Consider the following 14,822-nt stretch of genomic DNA (forward strand, 5'->3'; position numbering starts at 1 on the left):
TTTTTTGTCTTCCATTTATAAGGGTGGAATTTAATATTGTTCATAATTTTTAGAAAATATTCCCAGCCAGTGTAATTATCATACACAGATAATTTTAAAAACAACTCAATTTTTCTCTTTAAAATTACTTTTACATTGTTTTAAAATATTATATACATAAATTAATAAAATTACTTATTTCCACTACTTATCTTGACTTCTTTCTTGTCTACATAAAAGACAGGGTTTGACTTCTCATTAAAAGAATATTTAATAACATAATTATGGAGCCCAGTATTCCTCAAGGCATATCTAACCCATAGGAATTCTCAATTTTCAGTTTCTCAGCTTTCTCAAAACATTTCAGCCTACTAAAATGATTCACTTTCTCACATTTTATATTTAATGTTCTTGATTTATCAATGCTTATGGCAAGGAATGGTATTGGAAATCCTCCCTCCCCAAACCGCTCTTCTCTGTACTCAGGTGGTCTGGCGATGCTTTGTCATTTGGAGTTCAACAATCCTTTTTTCACAGATTTCTCTTGAATCTCCATCATCAAGGCTGAAACAAAGCAGTTTTGTGAGCTACTCTTATCCCTGTCTCTGTAAAATTTTCAAAAGGTAGGAAAAAGTGAGGTAAAATCAGAATAGGATTGAAGGCTCTTGACAAAAACAAATCATCCAGAGCCTTTGAGATATGTGTCTTAAAGGAAATGGGAGGTATAGTTATCCCAGACAAAACCATACATATCAGAGCAAGGAAATGTATTTCTAGATACCGTTTCAGTAAATGCATGAATTTTGTTTCCATTTCATAAGAATTCTTAATAGAGATATTTCATAAATGAAAAATCTAAGTGTAGAAATAGTAGTAAAATAAAGGACTTGCCACAGAAGAGATAGAGCTTTTTCCACAATGGGGAAGAAGATTAATGATAATGGGAGAAAGAAGACACTAGACCTAGAGCCACTCTCCAATTGGTGACATAGTTAAAACTGAAGGAAACCTGGACCTGTAATAGTTGGAGGCATTACTTTGCTATAAAGTCATTAGACTCTATAAATCTGTTGAAAATGGGGTGTGTAAGGGGAGAGTAAAGAAGAGACGGTAGATTTTTGTTTCAATTTTGGAGAGCTGTGCTTAAATCTATGAAGAAATCCCTTAGGTTATTTGGTAAATAGCTTGGGCCTCAAAAGAAAGTGTGCAGGTAAAGGTATAATTATGGAAATTTTCAGAACCTGGTAGTAGTCAAATCAACAGGTGAGGATGACAAAGCTCACAGTACATGGGGTAAAAAAAGAGGAGTACATCAAGTAGAGTAATTTATGGATACCAATATGTAAATGCAGGCCAAGAGAAAGAACAAAAGTTTATCACATGATATTTTTATTAAAATTTGTGATTATTTATAGTATCAGATAAAAAGGAAAATATTGTTAGTGTTATAAAAACTACAAAGGAAAAATAATGATTGACAAAATTATAGATGTAGAGGACAGATTCACAGTGGGCAGGGGTTAGAGATAGGGAATGAGACTGGAACAAGGCAGGTATGGTTATAACCGAGCAACCAGAGTCCAGTATCTCAACCAAAAAATCATCAGTTGTGTAACCTATTGTGCATGTGTGCTTAGTTCAATCCAGTGTGTAGGTTTCCCTGTCACCGTAGTCAAGTTTCAGAACAGTCTCATCATCACAAGGTGATGGAGTTTCTTCAGCAGATATCTGCTGCAAAGGCCAAACCCAAATCTCAGCCCATGCTCAGACAAAGCAAAGACCCCAAGGAAACAAGGGATATCAATATCAGTGCATTGAAGGACAGTTTTTTCTCAAACAGAATTTTTAGTTCATCTAGCCTTCGTTTCTGATGTCTTCAAGAAATTATGACTTTTGTTGTTTATCAAGGCATTTCTACTTATTGTTTAAAAAAAAGTGATGTTCTTCCACTACGTATCATATAGGACTATATATAGGACTTTGCCTCCTGTTAACCTATCCATAAACATATATTGCAATAAAGTTAAATAGATTTGTAAATTAAATATATGTATACATAAAATCCACACATGTTATTTGCAAGCCACATTTTGTCATAAATAGCTGTTGGATTTTGTCAAATCCTCTTTCAGGATTAGAAAATCAATCAATGAAAAAAAAATCAATCAATGAAATGTATCATTATTAGTAGAATAAAGGTGAAAAAAAATACAGGGTCATGACCTATATTTTTTTTTCACCTTTATTCTACTAATAATGATACATTTCATTGATTGATTTTTTTTCATTGATTGATTTCCTAATGTTAAACCAACTTTGCCCCACAGGAACAAACTCATATAGTCACACTATAGTATATTTTTTCTGTACTGTTGGATATTATTTTGGGATGTTTGCTTCTATGTTCATGAGGGACATTGGTCTTTAATTTTCTTTTCTTGCAATGACTTTATCAGGTTCATTATTAGTGTTATGCTGGCTTTATAAAACTGTCAAGCTGTGTTTCTTCCTGCCCTAATTTTCAGAAAGTTAGTATAAGATTGGCATTATTTCTTCCTTACATGTTTTATAGAAATTAACAGTAAAACCCCCCAGATCTGTAATATTTTCTGAGTAGGAAGGGCTTTGATTATGAATTACACTTCATTATTTGACTTTCAAATATTCAGGTTTTTCTATTTATTACTGAATCAGATTTGATCAGCTTTGTTCTCTATGGGATTTTATCTACATCGTCTATGGCAGGGTTTCCTTAATCTCAGCACCATTAACATTTTGGCCTGGATAATTATTTATTGTGGAGGACTGTCCTGTACATATAGGCCATTTAGTGGCATCCCTGACCTCTGTCTGCCAGATTCCACTAATACCATTAACACCTGCCCCGGGTGACAACTAAATATGTTTACAAACATTATCAATTGTCCCCAGGGGGCAATATTGCCCCTCCTTCAGAACCTGTTGTTAAAGTCATAAAATTTCCAGCATAAAGTTCATGATAGTTCCTATTCATTATTTTGTTTTGATATTAATGATTTGTAGTGATAACCCTCTTTTCAATTCAAAATTGGTAACTTGAAATTTTTCTCTATCACTTTTAGTTTTTATTATTGTGTTTTTATATAAATTTTATTAATCTTTTTCCCCCAAAATTGACTTGGTTTAATTGTTGTGTCATTCATTTTATCTTTTCTTTTTTCTTTTCTTTTCTTTTCAGTACTTTTCTTTTCTCTTTACTTTTACCTTTTCTTCCTTCCTCCCTCCCTTCCTTCCTTCCTTCCTTCCTCTCTTCCTGCCTGCCTGCCTTCCTTCCTTCCTTTCTCTTTCTTTCCTTCTTTCTACAGTTTTGAGGTCTTTTATTATTATTATTATTATTATTATTATTATTTTACACTTATCATGTCATGACTTCCTAGAGAATGGGTTCCAGCACCTCAGTCTCCTTTCCACTGGTTCTCACAAAGTGTGCTTCTCTGGGTAGGGCAAGCTGATGATTCAGGAGCCCAAGTACCTTTCTCTTTTTCCGCTAGTTTCCTGAAGGGTGTGATGGAAAATTACCTCAGCCCTTAGACTGCTTAATATGCTCAATACATACATTATTTCTTTTGGCAAGAATCTTCTCCTAAACTTGGCTGGTTTACAACAACGCCAGCAGCATGCTGAGCCACACTATCGATTCTTCTAGTAATGGTAGCATTTGTGGGGCACTGCTTTTTGAACAGTGCCCATTCCCTTGATGTCCATAATATCACCTTTCTTGGGTACCTGGGTGGCTCAGTCGGTTAAGCGTCTGCGTTTGATCCCAGAGTCCTGGGATCGAGTCCTGCGTTGGGCTCCCTGCTCAGTTGGAAGCCTGCTTATCCATCTGCCCTTCATCCTGCTCATGCTCTCTCTCTAATAAATAAAATGTTTTTTTAAAAAATCACCTTTCTTGTAGATTCACATGTATGTGGCCAAAGGAACAACACCCTGTGTTCTAAAAGGCCTAGGGTACTTACAGGAGACACCTCTCCTCTTTCCACTTTGTGTTGGTTATTGTGGTGTATTACCAGAGTATGGTGGTTCCTGCTGAAAGGTTGTTTTCTTTCACTGATCTCTGTTCTTATTGTTTCTCTTGCTGTTTCTTCCTTCTTTTGTATTTTTTGTATTAATTTACTTTGAATCCCTCTGGCTTTTTATGTGTACTTTTTTATTTTAAAATAATTCATGCAGGGTTGATAATACACATTGCTAACTTCTCATGGTCTTTCTAGAATTTGCTGTTTCATGCACAAAGAGAGAAACAAACAATGGTGCATTTATTTTTTCTGCATTCTTGCTATTTTTGTCATATAAATCTTACAATGTAATATTATAATCTTTACATTAAAAACCTGCTTTCTAAAGAAATTAATAAAATAAAATATAATTTTTGTATTTATTCACATATTTGTAATTTCTGATTCTCTTCTGAGTTTTCTCTGGTACCATTTCCTTTCAACATGAATATCTTCTTTCTAAAGCACTTTTTTTTTTTAACTGGTCTGTTGTCTAGATGTTAGATGTTAGATGTTGTCTGACCATGTCTGTATTTTAAATTTCTTTTTCTTTTTTGTTTTCTTTTTTTGCTAAATAAAGAATTATGGATTGAGTATTTTTTCTTTCATCATTTTCAGTATGTCCTTCCATTGTCTAAGAGTCCATTGTTTCAATAAGCCAGGCATCATTCACTCTTTTCTTGCCTTTTGTATAATACTGTTTTTTCCAGCTGTGTTTACAATTTCCCTTTCATCTTCCGTTTTCAGCAGTTTGAATATAAGGTGCATATTTGTGGTTTTCTTTGTGTTTATCCTGCTTGGGTTTGCAGAGCTTTCTGTATCTGTATATAGTCTTTTACCCAATGTGTGAAGGTTTCAACTATTATTTCCTCAATTATTTCTTCTGCTCCATTTTCTTTATTTTCTCCTTGAACCACAAATCACATGCATGTTAGAATACAGGTAACTGAAATTTTTATCCCAAACTCATTTCTCTCTGTCTTTTGCATTATATTTTGTCTATCATTCACCCTTGGGCAATTCCACTGAGCTATAATTCTGTTGTCTCCAATCTCTTGTTTATGCTCATCTTTAGAATTTAAAATTTTTACCTTGCATACTTAACACTAGAATTTCTGTTGGGATTCTTTGTGTTGTTTCCATTTCTCTACTGATAATCTTTCTTGATTAACTCATTATGGTCATTTTTATTTTGTCTTTGAATATATTTGTAATAGCCTCTTTATCTGCTCATTTCAAAATCTGGGTCATCTCAGTGTCTGTTTTATAGATACTTTTGTTCCTGTCACACTTTTGTTTGCTGTTTTGTACATGTTCTAAATTTACTTCATCTTGGGCATGATAGATGACATGTTATAGAGACCCAGTATCATGTTTCTTTAACAATTTTGATTTTTGTTCTATTCAGCAGTTCATATGCTGGCTTATCACCTTGAACTCTTGGAAGCTTGATTTTTATACCTTGTTAGGGCTGGTCTATTTAATTATGTGACATACTCTTTACCCCTGTAGCATGGCCCTTCTAATGTTTCAATGCAAAGCCTGAGATACTTACCAAGGCACTCTAACTTCGCAGCATTCAAATTGCAATATCTGTTTTTTCTGAGATTGGTGACAGTTAAAACTTCTGCTCAGCTTTTTTAGCTTTCCAGCTGGTGTGTTACATCAGATTTCTTGGAACCTTCCCTTCACATGCACAATTCATGGACTTCCAAAAATTGGCAGGGAATTTATAAGTAGTTTTTTAAGTCCTCCCTATTGTGGCTCCCTCCCTGGTGAGATTTCCCTCCTTACTTTCTAGCTTCTTGGGTAACCTGGAATTCTGTCCTCTGCTGTCAGAAGCCAGTAAGACTGATGTTTTCTGCTTGAGTGTTTGATATGCTTCATCATGTGAACAGGAAAGCTTCCTTGGGGAAAAGCTATACAAGTAAATATTTCTTCCATTGATTGTCTTTCGAAGACAATCCCTCTAGGTTGTACTTGCTTTTTTTCATTCTTCAATCTTCAAATAGTTGTGTGTGTGTGTGTGTTTACCTTTGTATATTTTATCTAGAGTTCATAATGATTTTCATAGCAGAATCCATCTTATACAAGCTACCCTACAATTATCAGAACTGAATCTTCTCTTTTTATTTTTTCCTTGAATATTTTTTATTTAAATTCAATTAGCCAACCTATCATTTGTTTCAGATTTAGTCTTCAATACTTTGGAGGTTCTCTTTTTAAATAAAAAGAATGAAAATAATATTTATCAAATATTAACCAGACTTTATATTTCTTTTAGTTAATATAAAATCTTTGAATTAGAATTATAGGCTTTGGTTATTGGCATGCTATATTATATTCACAGATTTTCTAATATTCATGTATTGCATTTCTTTCAGAAAACCTATGTAACTGATTATATTTTCATTTGATATTATTGACTTTTATATTTTATATCTACATTGAAATAGGAATTCTTAATTTGTGTTTTTATTTTATTTTTTATTTAAATTTAATTAACCAACATTTAATACATCATTAGTTTCAGATGTACAGTTCAGTAACTCATCAGTTCCATATAATACCCAATGCTCATCACATCACATAATACCCTCCAGTTCCATCTACATTGATGTAAATGGTAAGATTTCATCCTTTCTGATGGCTGAGTAATATTCCATTGTGTATATACATATGTCTGTGTGTGTGTGTGTGTGTGTATCGCATCTTTATCCATTCATCTGTCGATGAACATCTTGGTTCTTACCATAGTTTGGCTATTGTGAGTATTGCTGCTTTGAACATTGGGGTGTAGGTGCCCCTTAGGACCATTGCATTTGTATCTTTGGGATGAATACCTAGTAGTGCAATTGCTGGGTTGAAGGGTAGCTCTATTTTTAACTTCTCGGAGAAACTCCATACCATTTTCCAGAGTGGCTGCACCCGTTTGCATTCCCACCAACAGTGTAAGAGGGCTCCCCTTTCTCTGTATCCTTACCAGCATCTATCATTTCCTGACTTGTTAATTTTAGCCATTCTGACTGGTGTGAGGTGGTATCTTATTGTGCCTTTGATTTGTATTTCTCTGATGCTTGGTGATGTAGAGCATTTTTTCATGTGTCTGTTGGCCATTTCTATGTCTTTTTTGAAGAAATGTCTCTTCCTGTTTTCTGCCCATTTCTTGACTGGATTATTTGTTTTTTGGGTGTTGAGTTTGATAAGTTCTTTATAGATCTTGGGTACTAGCCCTTTATCTGATGTCATTTACAAATATCTTCTCCTATTCCCTAGGTTGCCTTTAGTTTTGTTGGCTGTTTCCTTTGCTGTGTAAAAACTTTTTATCTTGTTGAAGTCCCAGTAGTTTATTTTGCTTATTTTGACATCATAATGTGAATCTGTAAAATTTCTATATTTTATATATTCAGGAATACAAAAAAATATTTACTACTTCAACATTTGAAATGAAATTTCTAGTAAAATTGTATGACCCAAAATAGCACTTCTAATTTTTATTTTTTTACTTTTGTTTATCAGGTTATCCACTTCTTCTAGGAGTGAATTAAATATTCCTGCTAAATCATCAGTTTTGCTTATTTTCAAATTAACTACATGCTTATTTTATTGTTCATAATTATAATAATTAATATTTAACATATGCAGTGTACCTACATGCTTGCTTAAAATTTTGTGTTTTACATCAAGTTAAAGCAATTTGCAAGAATTTGTCTATTCTCATTACTTGTACTTTAATCCCCAAATCTATTCAAGTTATGAATTTTTTCTCATTTGTCTCTTAATTAGAGGAGTTCCAAAAATAGTGGAGGATTTATGGTAATTCAGATCATTTCAGTGGGAACGATATACTCTATATTTTCCAGTAGGCTTAAGTTTTCATTTTCTATGCAGTTCCATTGGCCTTGATATTGGTAGAAATTCTAGTCTTATGCTGTCTTTAGGTAGAGGATCACAAATATTTTGGTATAGTTTGAATTTAATAAAATTCAGATATTAAGTGGATAGTTCAATGATTTGAGACTAGTGTATGCATCCTGTTACATTACTGAGTGTGCCACCATAATCATATTCTAGAATATCTTCATCTCCCCAGAAAGTTCCTTTGTGCCCTTTGTAATTAGTTCCTCCCACCAAACTCTCACCCACCACAATGATGTGATTTTCATCACTAATGATTAGAGGTGATCAGGAGTAATCATATTTATGGTTTTGTTTGTTTGTTTTTTGTTTTTTTGTTTTGTGAATACTTTTTTAGGGCAATTTCCTTGTAGCGATGGCTTTTTTTTTTTTTAAAGATTTATTTATTTGAGAGAGAGAGAGTGCACATGTGGGGAGGGACAGAGTGAGATAGAGAAACTTTCAGCAAACTCCTTGCAGAGCTTGGAGCCTAACCCCAGGGGCTTGATCTCGGTACCCTGAATTCATGGCCTGAGCCAAAGCCAAGAATGAGACACTTAACCAACTGCACCCAGGGGCCCCTAGATGGCATTTTAAATTTAGGCCAACATTCACACAATCAAAGTTTTAGTATTCAAATAATCATCTCAAATAATGCTTTCAAACTGTTGATTGATTTTCCTTCTTTCAAATTTGAAGTCAATGATTTTTATTCTCCAACCAGAGATATAGTTTAAATTTTCACTAAATCTCATGGGAAGCCCCCTAGGAAGAGTATTAATAGGTCACTGTGATTCTGGGCTCTACATTCCTTAGCCATGTGTTTGAGCTAATGCTTTAACCTTTTCAAGACTGTATTTGCTAACATTAGTGTGATAGTATTGCTAAATTCAAAGGCTAACTCTGAAAATTAAATGAGATATTATATTTAAGTGCCTGGCATGACGTTTGGCAGAATTAGGCACCAAATAAATGTTATTGGTTTCCTACAGCCTTAGAGAAAACTGCACATTCTCAAGTAATTTAGCCACATTGTAACTAACTTTAGTGAGTGTCTTTTCAGTGGGACACAGTTGGTATTCAAATGATTACAAGATAGCAGTAAAGATGTATTATGTGAATATATTAATTTCCTTTTAAAAGACAAAAAAACCCCAATAAACTAAAAAAAATACCTATATAACATTTATTTATTTTTTTATGCTATATAACATTTAAACAAGACATAGGTAGCAAAGTACCCCCTCAAGCCCAACAGGCAGAGATATATATTTGTGGTAGTAACCTACATGTAAGATCATCAGTTCTGTTCAGTCCCTGAAAAATCCCAAGGGAGGGCTTAGGGGTAAGGAATAGGTTTAAATTTAGACAAGGGAATTCTTTGGAATGTTAGAATCATTCTGTATGCTCCCTGAGTTGATGGTTAAAAGAATCTATGCACATGTACAAATTTATCTGCACCCAAAATAGTGACTTTCACTGCATGTAAAATTTAAAAAGTAGGAATAAATAAATAGAAACAAATTAATCATCTATCACAGTACAATACATATAGCAAAGCAATAATTAAGGCCATTGGGAAACACTGTTTTCAGCATTAGAGAAAATAAATACAAATGTAAAATCATCCAAGTTAGATAAAAATCTCAGAGGTATTCATTTTGATCAGGAAATAGCAGTATGAACTCCTAATTTTTTTCTAAAAATGTACCTATATTCTATTTTGCTGCCTACAAGCTATGAAAAGTCATTAATAAGAACATGTTTAATTGTAATATCCACATAGAATTGTTATACGTGTACTATTATAATATCCACATAGAATTTCCCACAAAAACAAATAAGGTTCCTTGGAGAAATAGCTATTTCAGGTCTATGACAGAGAAGGGGTAAAAGGAGCCCATTAAATTTGAACTAGAAAGCAAAGAATCTATCAAAACTGATGGGATTATGTGAAATGGATACCAGAACCAAAGGCAATGGCCTCACTGGCCAAACATGGGGCAATTTGCACTAAAACCATGGTGCTCAATGATTGCAACTCAGATTTATAAAAATTTGTGAGTTCATAATGATACTCAAAAATTAAAATTAAAATATAGAAAAACCTGTAGTTTGGGGTTGTTACACCATAGCTCATTCTGACAGCTAGCACAGATATAGAAAAATAAACATTGATCCTCCTTTCTCTATGAACTCCCTCTCAGGGTAACCACATAGGTGAAAAATTGTGATGAAATTTTTCCTTGTAGAAGAGTGCCAGTTAATAAATGTCAAGAACAAAAGGATCTGAGATTTTACCCTACTTGCAGGCTGAGAAGTTAGCCTGGCATAGTCTTGTGGATGCTGGCAGAAGACATGAAAGTCTTGGATGACAGCAAAAGGAAGGTTTTTTTATTACTCTTTATAATCAAGATTGATTACTCTTTAATCAAAAGCAGTAGCCAGTTTCTTGCACTGGTTCCCTAAATTCCAGTTTCCACAGAGCAGTGTGATGAGGATCAGGTGATGTCCGCACACATAGTGGATTATGTTAAAGGACAGGAGCCCTCAGCTTTAGGATTTTTAAATTAGTGATCTTTTACAATGGACTTCAACAAACTTATTTGACTTTTGTTCCAGAGGAACTCATTATTATCTGTATTATACTGGACAGCAAACAGACCTGCCCTATGCTCCAGAGGGAGTTACCATCTCTATCTTCTGAATCTCTTCCTTATACATATGTCCTTCAAAAAATACTTCAGAGCAAAGGCCATCTGTGCCACTGCTCTCAAGATATGATGAGATACCCACAGAACACAGACGAAGGAACGTTAAATTAGAAAATCACCATTTTGTAGTTTCTAATAAAATAATATATTTAGGCAGTGATTACTGGTGGATATTGATGCCATTAAGGCAATAGTTAATGAGGAACTTCTAATGATTGGATTAGACTGAAAACAGCTAAGTTCACTGACCGAAGTTGACATCAGTAAAACTGAAATAACCAGACATCATGTACCTGCTGGTATGATGCAATAGGAAGAACAAAGCCACATCTATATTGTATTTCTCCAAAAATAATTTAACCTAAATATTAGCAAGCATCTTGATCTAACTATCTGGTAGGAAGAAATTGGGAGAATAAGTGTGTATGTTTAAAAAACAATATGATGATACAACCGTCAGAAAGTAGAAAATTCTGTGGGCCAAGTGTCTGTTTCATTCATGTATAGATGACATTTAAAAGATTAGAGGAACCAAATGTAATATATTTATAACAGAATGTTCTGATTTTTTTTTTGAGCTAAGCAGAAAGGAAGACTTTTTTGAGGCAGTTATGGGAATTTGATCAAATCTGGGTATTAGATACTAAGAAATTATGATTGATTATATTAGCACCAGTTACAGTTTTTAAGGTCCTTATTTTTTAAAAGATATCCTGAAGTAATTTACGTATAATAAGATTACTGGATTTACTTTAAAATATTTCATCAAAGAAAGAAAGTGAGGAGGGAAGACAGAAAGAAAGGAATGGAGGGAGAGAGAGAAGGAGAGAGGGAATGGAAGGACCAGATGTTAGAGAAATGCCAAAAATATAGATGGAACAATATCAGCAAAATATTGATAATTGTATGGTATGTACAGGAATGTTTAATATACTATTTTCTCTACTTCTGTTTTGTTTGAAAATTTACTTTGAAAACATTTTCCATAAAAACTATCAAACATTCCTGAAGTATGAAATAACCTATTATTATTTGCCTTATAATGGGTAGTTTGGGTACCCGGAATCACCGGAGGGGTTTGGGTAGACTGTCACAACCTTGAGAAATTAAGCTATAAAATTATGGTGTAAGCTCTACACCCAAACTTTATATGATTTTCAGTTATTCCAACTATCAGCCTGCTAACACAAGTGTGAGAGTCACAAAAATGGAAAACAATTTATATTTACAGAGATTTAACAGAACACCACAATGTATGATGATTAAGTTGGGGAGAAGAAAAATGCACCAGAACTATTTTGTAAGTAGTGAAAACATGTTTAGGATCCACTCATTGTGAGGAAAACAGTGCAGGTTTCAAAGACAAGAGTTGTGCTTTGGTAATATATGATTGTTAAATTTCTAGTATCTGTACAAATTTTATAAACAACTCTATTCTACAAAATGAAGAAAAGTCTGACTTATTGTTCATACTTATCTGTGTCAAACTCATAGGAAAATTAAGGTGAACATGGTGTGCAAGCCTGGGTTTATCTGTGTTAGCAGCAAGGTCGGCCAGTCATTAGGAGATCTAACTGAGAACTGGTAACCATGGAGAGTCCAGAAAGGCATTATGGAAGTAAGGTTCTGAGGAGTCAGAGCAGAGTGCACAGAAGCTTGGAGAGTTGAGTTGTGTGATTTGCTCACTGCTTAGTTCTCAGTGAAGCTCCTCTGAGGAAGCACTGTTGCCCTGTCTGAGCTCGAGGTGACTCCTGTTTTCTGGAGCAAACACCCAGTCTGATTGACAATCATTTGCTTCTTCCTCCACAGAAGGGAGAATTGGACCAAATGCTATTTCAATTCTGGCCAGAAGAGTTTTCAAGCCTAAAGAAATCGCTTCAAGCCTTGCTTCTATTTTCTGGCAGGATTTCTCTTCAGTTATTACAAATATATGGATAGCTTCTCATTTCAATGCAGCAGCCTCTGCAGTCTCTAGATGGTCCAGATCCGTGAGGCACAATGTTTATACATAGCTTAATAAGGTGTGCTTCTCTCATGTGCTGAATCTTAGTTCCGGAGTGATTCAGTTGATTGAAGTGCCCAATCCATCACTGAAGATTTTACTTTTCTTTATAAGTTCTTATTTACGGCTCCTTCAGAATATGCTTTGTAGGATTTTAGAGTGCTCCACACTTAAATTATATATCACTTTGGTATTTAAATCAATGAATTTAAATTGCTGCATAATGATTACTTTCAATTTGTCTTCACTTAAGGAATATGATATAATTAAACATGTTTGTTTGATCCGGTCTTGCAAATGAACCTATACATTTACATTAGGTGTCTGTGAGATGAGTTAATCCTCTGGAGCTTCTAAACCTTTGAAAAGAGGTTGTCAGTTCTCTGGCCAAGTCAGCAATCTTTCTTCCCTCTCTCTTCTTTCCTCTACCTTTCCCCCCTTTTCCCCTCTTTTCCTTACCCTTTTCTCCCTATTTGCACCTGCACCCTTTCCCTTCCTCCCTTCTTTTACTGCATGCTTATAGTGTGCCGGACACTATGCTAAATACGAGAAATAAGATTCTAGATAACTTAGATGCTGACCTGACTTGCATTTTCAACCAGGAGCCAATTAAACGTGCTTCCTCTCACTTCCTGTGCCCAAGGAACTTGAGTGGTGTATAAGTTGAGGGAGCGAGCAATTTTATAGAAAGCCTAGTATGTTCTAAACTATTGAAGTTGAGATGAATGAGAATTATAGGCAACTAACCTGGAAGATTTCATTTATGCTATTTTATCACTAGAAGTTCAACTGAGAACTTTTAACACACTGTCCATGCTTTAACATTCCCATGCTTCGTTGTACCTTCATGAGTACATGACATATATTTATAAAAGCTATTTGTTGTCCCAGTTTAATTCTATCATCTGCATAATATCTCCATTTGTTTCTATTGGTTGATTTTCCCCTTCACTATGGGTCATATTTTCCTGCTTCTCTTAATGCCTGGTTATTTTTTATTGGATGCCAGACATTAAGATTTTATCTTTTTGAATGCTGGGTAATACTGTATTCTTTTAATTGTGAGCTTTCAGCTGGGTTACAATTAACTTAGTTCAGAGCACTTTAATCCATTTCAGGCTTGATTTTAAGCTTTGTTAGGTGGGATCAGAGTGCTTTTAAGTTTACGGCTGATTTTGCTACACTGTTGAGATAAAAAAGCCTTCTGAGTAGTCTCTCCAACGGCTTATGCATTATGAGGTTTCCACTCTATCTCACAGGATCCCTAATTATTCTCAGTCCTTTGTGAGTCTCAGGACCCTGTTGCGTTGTCCTTTCTGGCAGTTCTTTCCCAGAATAAGATTTTGTTTTACATGCTGAGGACTCAAAGGAAACCTTCTGGAAATCTCCAGAGCTCTCTCTCTTTGCAGCAGTTTCTTCTTTCATGTGGCCCTACCCTCTCCACCCAGTGGTCTCTGCTTTGTACTTATTCTTCAAGGTCTAGCCAACTTGGCTTCTGAATTCTCAGCTTTGTACTTCACCTGAGAGAGTCTGCTGGGTCCTATTTGGGCTTCCTCTTGCTGTGCTGTGGCCTGGAAACTGTCTTCTGGCGGTATGTGGAGGCAATCACCGCATCATCCGGTTTATTTCCCTATCTTAGGGATCACTCCTTTGTGCTAAAATTGTTGGGTCATATATATTTTATCCAACTGTTTTAGTTGTTTCATGCAAGAGGGTCTGTCAATCCTGTTACTCCATCTTGACCAGAAGCCTATATATGTTATTACAGTCCTCAGAGCAAGAAGTTATTACTATACGCGTTTTTATAAACAAAAGAGCTGAAGCTCATATAGAATTAACAACCTACTCAAAAGTGCATACTTAATGTAAGAAGAGTCAATAGGCAACCCTTGATCTCTCATACAGAATTAATATTTATTCCACCTTTGCATTTGACCACACATTCCGATCTAATGAAATAACTTTGATATGGTGGGATGTGAAGAAACTGATTTCCAACTGATCTCCCCTCCCCCCTGCCCCCCCACCCCCCTCAGTTTGTTTTGTGAGATTAAGAGTTTCTTATGGTTTGTCTCCCTCCCGATCCCATCTTGTTCCATTTATTCTTTTTCTACCCCTCAAATCCCACATGTTGCATCTCCACTTCCTCATATCAGGGAGATCATATGGCAGTTGTCTTTCTCTGATTGACTT

Source organism: Martes martes (assembly GCF_963455335.1).
Source record: "Martes martes genome assembly, chromosome: 9".
Lineage (NCBI taxonomy): Eukaryota > Metazoa > Chordata > Mammalia > Carnivora > Mustelidae > Martes > Martes martes.